This window comes from Cavia porcellus, unplaced genomic scaffold (assembly GCF_034190915.1).
Source record: "Cavia porcellus strain 051 isolate PalLab524CR breed Dunkin Hartley unplaced genomic scaffold, mCavPor4.1 scaffold_9, whole genome shotgun sequence".
Taxonomy (NCBI): domain Eukaryota; kingdom Metazoa; phylum Chordata; class Mammalia; order Rodentia; family Caviidae; genus Cavia; species Cavia porcellus.
The window spans coordinates 40,316,771-40,327,078 of NW_026947492.1; the positions used below are offsets into that span (position 1 = coordinate 40,316,771).

Below are 10,308 nucleotides of genomic sequence, written 5' to 3' on the forward strand. Positions count from 1 at the left end.
TGGTTTCAGTGCTCAGTGTTCAGGGAGCTGCAGTCCCTGGATGGCTTCCCTCCAGCTCCTCAGCAAGCCTGTGATTCATCTCCAGAGACAGAAGTCCCTGCTTGTGGCTGTTGCCTCATCAGAGAGTTGCCCAGAGCTGGGATCTGGAGGGGCCTGAGCTGCTCATTCTCAGGATGGACAGCGTGGTGGATGGTGGGGCCCAGGGCACAAGACAGGCTGACACCATCCAGCAGGAACCTCAGGAAGGACAGAAAGCCACTGACTATGTGATTTCAATGTTCAGAGCAGGCCCAATGCTGACAGTAGATCAGTGATTATACCGGCACTTGTCTTGGCCCCTACAAAGTGACCTGCCTAGTAAAACCCACCATTATATCTGCTGGATCAGTAAATACAGGTCGAGTTTGCTAGATCTTCCTCATGTCCTGGAGAAGCTGGAATCTGAAATGTTCTGTGGAATCTGTGGCATTTCAGTATTGGGAATGAACTCCAGGGCAGGTTCTCAGCACCATGGGGTCCAGCGTATGCACCGGTGCAGGCTGGTGATGCTGGTGAACCTGAGTGCTGGTTTCAGAAGCATGCTCTCCCCTCCAGGAAATCCCTGGGCCCAGAGCCCTAATTCTGGGTCCCCCCCAGAGGTGTCTGTGGCCCTGCTTCTCAGACTGTCACAGGCTCCAGGAGTCCTGGCTTCCTCTCCCCATCTGGGATGAATCTTGATCTCTGTGGTTCTCCCCTAGGACCCGTCCCTCTGTACAGGTGTGGGGCTCCCTATTTTCCCCAGTAAGTGTCTTGGGCCCTGCTCCTGCAACTCCTAATCCCTGTGCATGAATCTGTCAGTGGCCCTGACCTCCCCACCTCTTCCCAGTGCTCCTGTAGCATCTGGGACTCTGCGGGTATCCAGCCCACCTCCCAGGTGACCAAGCTGTTCCTCGATCTTATCATGTCCCACACTGCTTGGCTTCCCTCTGCATGGACCACCCAGTCCCATGGCTACACTTGACCTTGTCATAATGCAAAGTGGCTCTGCATCTGGCACGTCCCGCTCCAAATCTCTTGCCCTGCAGAAACAAGGTTCTATTCTGCTGGCACACTGCATCCTCCTGACATGCTGCCCTCCAGCCGAAGCTCTCCTTATCCTGTTGGTTCTTCACCTTCCTCCAGCTCCTTTCTCCTGACCTACAAACGCCTTGTGTCAGCTTGACCCTCTCCTAACAATGCTTCCTGTGCCATGAGCTCATGGAAAGCAGATGCTAGGGGTTTCCTGGGGACCTGGAGAGAAGGAGGGAGCCCACCAGCCTGTGTTGAATAAGAACGCTCTCCCCTGCTTTGCTCTGAGCAGTCTGGGGACCTCCAAACTTGGGTTTTGGGTGCCTGCATCCCTTCTTTCCCTTTCCGAAGCCAGGCTTCCACCCTTTGATGTCAGACCCGTCAGGCTGTGCCCTTCATGGTCGTCTGCGCTGAGTGCTTCCTGCTGGGTTTCAGGGTACTTTTGTGGCCTCTCAGTTCTTTCTCATAATTACTTAGAGGCTGGAAGCTCCTTGGACACAGAAGCTCTGCCTACTCCACCTCTCACAGTTGGCAGGCAAACTTGAAATTTCTAGACCAATGGAAATGTAACAGAGGCCCTTCCTGGATGTGGAGAGTAGTTTCCCTCGAAGCTGTAACAAATTACTATGAACTCAGTAACTTAAAGTAACACAAATGTATTCTCTTCAACTGTGAAGATGGGGCTCAAGTCAGGCTGTCAGCAGCTGATTGTTCTTGAGGGGCTGAGAATCAGGTGTGACATGTGTTTCTGCCACTAGAGGGCGCATGAAAACCATGGCTCTTGGCCACTTTCCTGAGTCTCTCAGACCTGTGCTTGTGTCCTACTCTCTGAGTCTGTGCTTCCTGCTACCTTCTTATAAGGATTCTTCTGATTTTATTGTTCCCCAGTTAGCCCAGGGTCATTTCCTCCTCTGGAAGTCCATAAAGTCCTCCTTACCCCATAAGGTACATTCACAGACCACAAGGCCAGGTCCTGGGTATTTTGGTGGCTGTCAGCAGCCTTGTAATCTTTCAATGGCAGAAAAAAGGCAAAAAGTAAGTCAAGCTTCCTGGGTCATTGCTGTTTTAATTCATCCAGAAGAGCTGGTAGCTTTCATTCCAGTGGTCTCAGGACCTGGAGGGAGACATCTAGGAGTGTGCTGCTTATAAAGCTCCGAGTCATAGGTCCTGAAGGGGCGGCCCACAAATACACAGATCAGAGGGTTCATGCAAGGATCACAGGGTTGGTGAAAGCAAAGAAGTTAACCAGCTGCAGGCCCAGGTGGGTGACCTCCTCCCAGAACCCGCCCTGGATGGCCCCTACGTGGAACAGGAACTCCAGGAAGGCAAAGAAGTGGTAGCAGGTCCAGCACACCAAGAAAGCAACCACAAGCATGAAGATCAGCACCGTGGCCCTGCCCCCTAGGAGCCCCATGCCAGCTCCTGTTCACCTCTTCCTACCCACGCAGTGATGCCACGATGTTGTAGCTTAAGAAGAACATGGCAGCCAGAGGGAGGAGGAACCTGAGGACATGTAACTCCACCATCGTCGAAGTGAGCCATGCCTGATGGAGGAACAGCAAGATGCAGGCAGAGACATTTAGATCAAGGAGGGCTTTAACTGAGCACAGCAGGAATGTGGGGTTGCTCAAGAGGGTCCCTGCCACCCAGATGAGCAGGCAGATGTCCTGGGTGTCCCACTGCTGCCTATGCCCTAGCTGACCATGGGATGCACCAGCACCTGTACCTGTCCTGACTGATGGCAGAATGAACACATGGGCCTTGATTACCCCATTGATGACACTGCACAGGAGGGCTCCGAAGGGCCAGCTGAATTTGCTCCAGATGTTCTCTGCTGGGACAGGACCAAGATGTTTCCTAATAGGCCAAAAACACAGATGGTGGTGGCAAGTGTCTGTAACACTGTACAGCCTGTCCCGGGTTTCAGGAGCATCACACGATGTAGTGTTGGGATGGGAACCGTGGTCTTGTTGGACAACAGGAACTCCAGTAGGGTCTGGAATACCAGCTATGGTGACCTGCAGTGACAAGTGTGTAGGGTTACACAGGAGGTGGCAACCTGTGGCTCTGGCTCCAAGTCCAGCCTGTCCTGACCAATTTAGTTTTATTGCCACGCAGCCACGCCCATCAGTTACACACTGACAGTGTTCACCATCTGTTCCTCTAGAGCAGTGACAGCCAACATTTCAGAACTTCAGTGATAAGGAACAGCTGGGTGTAACAGGCCTTAGGTTTGCTGCCACTGCTCTGGAGGGACCCTTCACTGGCCTCTTAGTTAAGTACTAGGGTCTGGGTTCCTGAGTTCCAAAGCAATTGCAGTTTCCCAGTAAACAGAGTCACTGCCTTTTCCTTTTTTTTTTAAAGTTGGAGTTCACGTGTCCCCCATGAGGAATGGCCATTAGAGCTGGCAGTCATATCCATGGCTCCTTAGTGCGGTGCCTGTCATGACCTGGAAGCTCTCAGCAGAAAGACAGGCTTATTAATGACCAGGCTCTTATTGTCATTTGAATTTAAAGAACATTTAATGACAGTATTTTACAAGATAAAACACACAGGATGGCAGTCTCTACTCCTGGCAATCAGTGTCCCAGCTGGCAGCAGACACAGACATGGCTGGGACCTGCAGAGAGAGCTGTCACCCGGGGCTGTGCCAGCAGGGTGTTCAGGGTGGGGGCGTGGGGGTGAGTTTCCAGAACAAGAATATTCTTCTGCTTGGCTTCAAACACTTAAATGCTAGAAGAGCAAGGAGGCCTCATGAAATAGGGTGTGTTGCTTGCACCTTGCTGAGTGATTACATGATTACAATTCATTGTTTTGTCTTCCTAGCAGCCCTAAGCTGGGCACTGACCCATCTACATACTGGGCACTGAGACCCCCATCTCACAGCTGGACAGTTGCAGGGCCTACGTTTCAAATTAGGCACCAGATGTCTGTTCATTCTGCCTGTTAGTGCTTCCATGAGTGGGATGAGGAAGCCATGCTCGGGGAAGTCACCGGAGTGTGAAAGATCCCAGCTAGTGAGTGACAGTGCCTCATGTGACCCGCAATCTGCACTGCCCCAGGCCTCATTCACATGTACACAGTGACCCGCATACTGCCTTCCTCATACTCAGGTTTGTAGCCACAGGTTTTCCATGGAGATAGAGGGGGCAGGAAGAGGCCCCACTTCTTCCTAAGTGTGATCACGCCTCCTGGACTCCCTGACAGCTAAAGGCCAGACATGACTAGGCATGCAAGACCACCAAGAGATGGGACCACACACAATTCAGGAGACCCAGGCATCAGGAGGGGTGACGGCTGCACAATTATGTCCTCAGTTCTGCTGTTAAGGTACCTGATCAGAGATTAGGAGCCATCACTGGAAGTTGTGGTTGATCACATGAGTGACATCTAAGGCCAACGGCTGGAAGCAGTCACCATGGGAGAGGGCAGGCAGGGAAAATGTCGGCCACTGCTGGGCAGGAAACATGGGAAACAACCTGGGCAGTGGAGGGCCCACAGTGGTGACCCTGGGCACAGCGGAGCTCTGCATGCTCTGCTGACAGTAGCTTTGTCCTTTGTGGGTGCTCACAGGTCCACAGCTCTGTTGCAGTGTCTGGCAGGACTTTTAGATTTTGTAAGAACTCTTCCCACAACAAGTGAAAACCAGAGTAAAAACCAGATGTTCAGCAAAAGCTTCTGTTTCTCAAGGAAGTTGATGGTATCTGTGTAGTTTGCACAAAACCTCTGAGCTGCAGACCCCTTAGAGCTTCAGGGAGGTGGAATCAGCAGCATACTGGCCCCCCTAAGGTGTCACATCTAGGATGCTCAAATGGGTTCAATGTCCTCACACAGGTGATTCTGAGGAGGAGACAGTCTTTGCAGTCAGAGAGAAATGGGACAGAGCTACCTTGCTGTCTTGAAGATAAAAGCAGGGACACGAGCTTTGGGTTCTGGTGGCCTCAAGAAGCTGAGAAAGGGAAGAAGCAGCATCTCCCTGGAACTCTCAGAAGGAACCAGACCCAGCAACATCTGATGGTAACCCTGGCCCCTTGACCTGTGCTGTTCAGTGCACCCAAAGTGTGGTAATTCTTTAGAGCCCAGGGGACACTCCCATCTGGACCCAGAACACAGGGACTTCAGATCCACCCCCGCGACTTCAGCAGTCACTGCTCCTGCCCCATCTGCAGGGTACAAGTCTGGCCATGACTTGTGTGACAGGGTAGTCTGCACTAGCTGCTGCCTGTGTGGGAAACTCAGCCAGAAATGGGAACAGCATGATTTTCTCCCAAACCTCGGCCCTCTTCAAATGAAATCCTAGTTCAGCAGTCAGGGATAAGGGGGGCATTTTGAAACACAGACTCAGAGGTTAAGGAAGCAGTGCGGTCTCCGAAGAGGATGCGGCTTCCAGGCCATGCTTCACCCGAACAGTCACAGCCTACAGAACCTTCTGAGGATCCTGGAGGGACTGAGCTGGTGGCTGTAAATGAGCCTTTGTAGATTGTCATGGGTGACCATCCACTCAGAGTCCTGGGGGTTTTAGTCAGAGCTGGTGATGTGATTTGGCTGTGATAGAAAAACAAAAAATCTTCCCGAATGCCTCCAAACACATTTCCCCATCTCCTGTCCTAAAAAACAATTTAAACCCACACTAGGCTTGGAACACGATCTCTTCCGTTGTAAGTACAATTCTCCCCATTCAGCATGAACACTCACAGAATGCGTGTTCTGCCAAAACACAGGTGGGAAAGGAAGCTTTCTGTTGATTTTTCCCTGAGACGCATGAGCTCCTGTTCTATTTCTTTTTCCTGAGAGAAGAAAACGCAGTCATTTACTTATTCAGACACAAGGTGGAAGATCTCAGGCCCTAGGCTGAGATTGGCAAGCCCTGTCCTCCATAGCTTTCTGTTCTGCTTGCTCTGTGGATGGCGGTCGCTTGAAATACCGCACTTCTGTTTCTTGAGGTTGTGTGGCTGCCTTTTGAGACAGAGGAGGCCAGTGATGTGGGGAGGAGGCCAGACTGCCTCTCCCTCTGTGATTAGAGGCAGGCAGAGGTTGCTCAGCGCCTCTCTGCTGGGTGACCACTGGGAGACATGTGATGCTGCCTCCTCGCAGGTGCTGTAACTGGAAGGAGTCTCTTGACTCCCTGACACCCACCAAGCCTCAGCCTGCACTGAGTGATGACTTCCCCACTCACAGCTGGCCCCTTTGTACTGAGAGATTTGGGACACAGCTTGTGCTTGTGCATAGCTACACTTCACACCGCTACTGCATCATGGTCATGCAGGTGCCCGGCCAAGAAGCCAGCCATGAGGCCCCAATGGCTTCACAGTGAGCACAGAGCAAGTCTGCCTCACACAGTGCTCAGGGCTGAGTGGAGTCAGAGGTGCTCCCCGGGAGCTCTGAGAGCCTACTTCCATGAAGGTGGGCTCTATGGTGTTGGACCCCACTGGACCTCACATTTCAGGAACTGAGAAAGTCCTGGCTTTCTTTGGGAGTCAGGCAGCACATCCTGTCAACCAAGCCATGGAGGCTATGACCCTGTGGATTCCTAAAGCACAGCTGTGTCCAGAGCCTGGCATTAGCCAGGACACAGCTGGGCCAGGATTCCAGGCTGTGGTTCCTCCCCTGAGGGGCCGCCCAGCACCCAGGTCTGGAACACAGGGGCACCCCCTCCCCTAAAGAGTCCAGACTTTCTTTACATTTGTGCCTTCTGTGACTGACGCCTCATGGAACTAACTGTCCTTCAACGACTCCAGCAGTTTTCTCCAGTTGCTAGAGATCCAAAAATTATGGAGAAGAAGGAAGAGGAGAAGGTAACGAAGAGGGAGGAGGAAGAGAAGAATAAGAACAATAACAAGAAAAAGAGGAGAAAGAGGAGCAGAGAGAGAGAGAGAGAGAGAGAGAGAGAGAGAGAGAGAGAAGGAGGAGGAGAAGGAGAAGAGGGCATGAAAGGGTCCAGTAATTCGGGCACCAGCAGGAGACCCCAGTCTGGGAAGGGCAGCATCTGATTCCCTGGAATCCCCTTCCTTGGGGCAGCTGCCTCTGTGGTGAGGCAGTTTTAGTCATGCAGAGGCTCTGATCGTTCTGTCTCTCTGGCTGGTTTTAGCCAGAGAAGCGCCCCAGCCCCAGGCTTTCCTATCACCCCGTGATGGGATCAGGTGTGGGTGGTCAGCAGCCCGCTGACCCACCCTCTCCAGATTAAGGTTCTGTCTAGACTTCTACAACAGCGGTGTCCAGTGAAGGTTCTCAGGGAGGACTTTCTGCACAGCTCACAACACTGTGTATTTGCACACATGAATGTCATGACAGCAGGCACACTGTGAAGCCCTTGTGGGTGCCAGGCCCGGTGTGCACCAGGGTATGGGATGAGGAAGGCTCTTCCTGCCCCCGTGGCTGCCTGCTGACAGTAAGTGTGGAATACTGAGAGACCATAGGGACCCGAGGCTGTGTCCGGTACAAAGCTGGAAAGGGTTAATTCTGCTGTGGGCTAAGTGTGCTGGACAGCAGCAGATCATGGGACTTCCTAACCCTGTACCTCCTGAGCTAATTCTCTATCACGCACATCTCCGTTGGTTCTATTTCTCTGGAGAAACCTGCAAAAACTGCCTGGTGGAGTGCATTTTGAGCTGGGTGTCAAGAGTTTAATAGGAATCTGGATGAAAAGCTGAGAAATATGCTGCTGATGGAAGGACCAGCATGTGTCCTAGAAGCACACACAGCCCCACACTCCATCCCTCATTGTTTCTTTGGGGACTTCACCCAACTCCTTGGGCAGCCTACCTGGACTCAGGCTGTGGTGCGAACAAGAGGATTCAGCAGAGGGTGCCCACCCCAGAGTGAACTGTCTTGAGAGATGGAAGCAGGTAGGACCCCAATGCCCTCAAGACTTCCTGGAGCCAGCGGGGTGTCTGGGCTGGCCTAGGACAGTTCAAATCTGCACATCACAGTGGGCCAGCAGGGGGAGACAACACACAGGGATGCCAGTGTGCCCAAATGGGTAGGTGCTAGCTGGCACCTCCCAGGCTTTGGCCCTCTCTCTGTGTAAGCAGGCAGGCAGTGCCCACCGCACAAAGCTCTTGCCTTACTTTCCAGGCTGCCTAGTTCCTGCTAGGCCCGTGCATGGAGCGGAGAATGAGGGCACAGGAGCACCTTAGCTTTTCACGATGATGCTTTTCACAGGGATGAAGCTGGATCCCCAGGTCACAGAGCAGAGGCTGCATGTTGTTATCTCTACCATAAATCAGGGTGCTTCTGCTCCTCCTGACAGGGCCACTCCTGGGAACCCCAGAGCTCTGCATACAGGGGCACCAGGATTGCTGACAACAGCCAGATCTCCTTTTGAAGACTTGGGTTCACTGAATACCATCCCAGACTCTATGAGGGCCACCACCCAAGACAGAGGCAGACAAGGCAGAGCGGCCCCCACATCAGTGTGGCTGCACTCCAGACACTTTCAGTGCTGGGAGGGCTCGACTGGGAAACTGTGCGGAGTCCTGGATGATGAGAAGAACCCAGCTGTAGACTATGAGCAGCAGACAAAGCATAAGCAAAGGTCTTCAGGCTGGGCAACCTGGGAGCTTGGGGAGGGGAAATGTGTAGACAGAGTGTGGTGCCCGAACAGCTGGAGAGGGGTGGAGGGTGGGCAGGGCAGCTCAGCCTTGGCCTGAGGCCTGGGCTGCTAAGCCTTGGGAGAGTTCCCTTGACTGGTGGGGAGGGGGTAGCAAGTGGACCTGAAATGGGCCTTGGAGGTAGAGCTGGCTGCTCGGGGAGGCATGGTGTGTGCAAGAGGGGACAGGGAAGAGATGCTTCTGGGCGTCTGCCTCAGGCCATTGGGGACGATGGAAAGAGAATTTCATTTTCTCCCCTTTCCTCTCTTTCCCTCCCCTTCTCTCCTCTCCCCTCCCCTCATTTCCCCTCCTCTCCTCTCTTTTCTCCCTCGACTTGGAGTTGAACCCAGGGACTTCACATTGAGCTACATCCCCAACTTTTTATTTTCCATTTTGTGATGGAGTCTCCTTTAGTTGTTAAATTCTGCCAGCTGAGCTATCTTTTATCTTTCTGCTGCAGCCTCCCGTGTACCTGGGATTACAGGCAGGAGCCACAACTGTCTAGAGCCTGTGTTTCTTAAAGAGAGGATCAGAAAAGTTTGGACTTCAATTGGAGGTACTCATGAGGCACCAAAATGACTCTCTCCAATGGTGCTGGGGCCAGGGGCTGCTCCGCACAGAGGGCCGTGCATTTGGGAACACACAGTTGGCCAGGGCTCATGGGGCTGCAGGGAGACAGAGCCCATAGGGGTGCTTTGTGTCGCTCTCTCTCTGTCTCTCTGTCTCTCTCTGTTTTGCTGTCCCTCTATCTCTCTCTTGAATATCATTTACCTCTCTGTCCACTACCTCTGTCTTTCTACCTTTATTATCTCTCTGTGCATCTATCATCTATCTTCTGTATATTATCTATCAGTGTATCCTCTATCAATCATCTATCATCCATTATCTACCTATCACTTATATATCCTTCAATCACCTAAGTGCCTATTTATTGTCTATTTGTCTATCATTTTTCCATCATGTATGCATCTATCATCTATTTGCAATTATCCACCTATCATCTATCTATTGTCTATCTATCTATCATCTGTCCCCCATCACCCTCACACTTGGCTGTTAGGTCAAGGCATTGGCTCCTGGGAAGGGGCCGACAAACCTGAAATCTAAATCTGTGGGCAATCCTGGCCGTCAGGTGTGCGGTGATGCAGGTGCTGATCTGCACTCTCAGGTGGAATAGCTGTCCTCTCTGGAAGCCGTGGTTGACCTTGGCTTTTCCTCTGACCCCACTATGGGCATGGGCCATCCTTGTGCCACCCAGGGTGAGCTCTTCCACCTAACATCAGCTGACTGTGGAGCATCGCCACATCCACAAATTGGCCCCTTTCTCTGTTTGACTGAATACCTGAGTGTGAGAGCCCATCCAGGCTCCCAGGTAGGACACACGCATGGTCTCTACAGCTTTCCTCCCGTTGAGATTAGCAGAGGGTCCCCGTAGGAAGAAGAGGAGCATGGGTAGGAGCAAAGCCAAGAGACAGGAAAACTTCAGGGAGAAGCAGGCGCTGCAGGAGCCCAGGTAGGCAGCCAGGGCAGCCCTCTGGGCTCCGTGTTTAGCTCTGGGAGAGCCCCAGGCATACAGGTCCATGGAGAAGTTGCCTTGCAGGACTTCTCAGCCCAGATCTGCAAACCTCCCCCAGGAGGTGGCACTGGTTGCATTTCCCAGACTTTTAACCAA

The 10,308-nt window shown here is 52.5% G+C and overlaps 1 pseudogene; it reads right to left on the reverse strand.

The window, feature by feature from the left end:
- Positions 1-2,117: 2,117 nt before the first annotated feature.
- On the reverse strand, positions 2,118-9,879 carry LOC100719221 (B1 bradykinin receptor-like; annotated as a pseudogene).
- Positions 9,880-10,308: the final 429 nt, after the last annotated feature.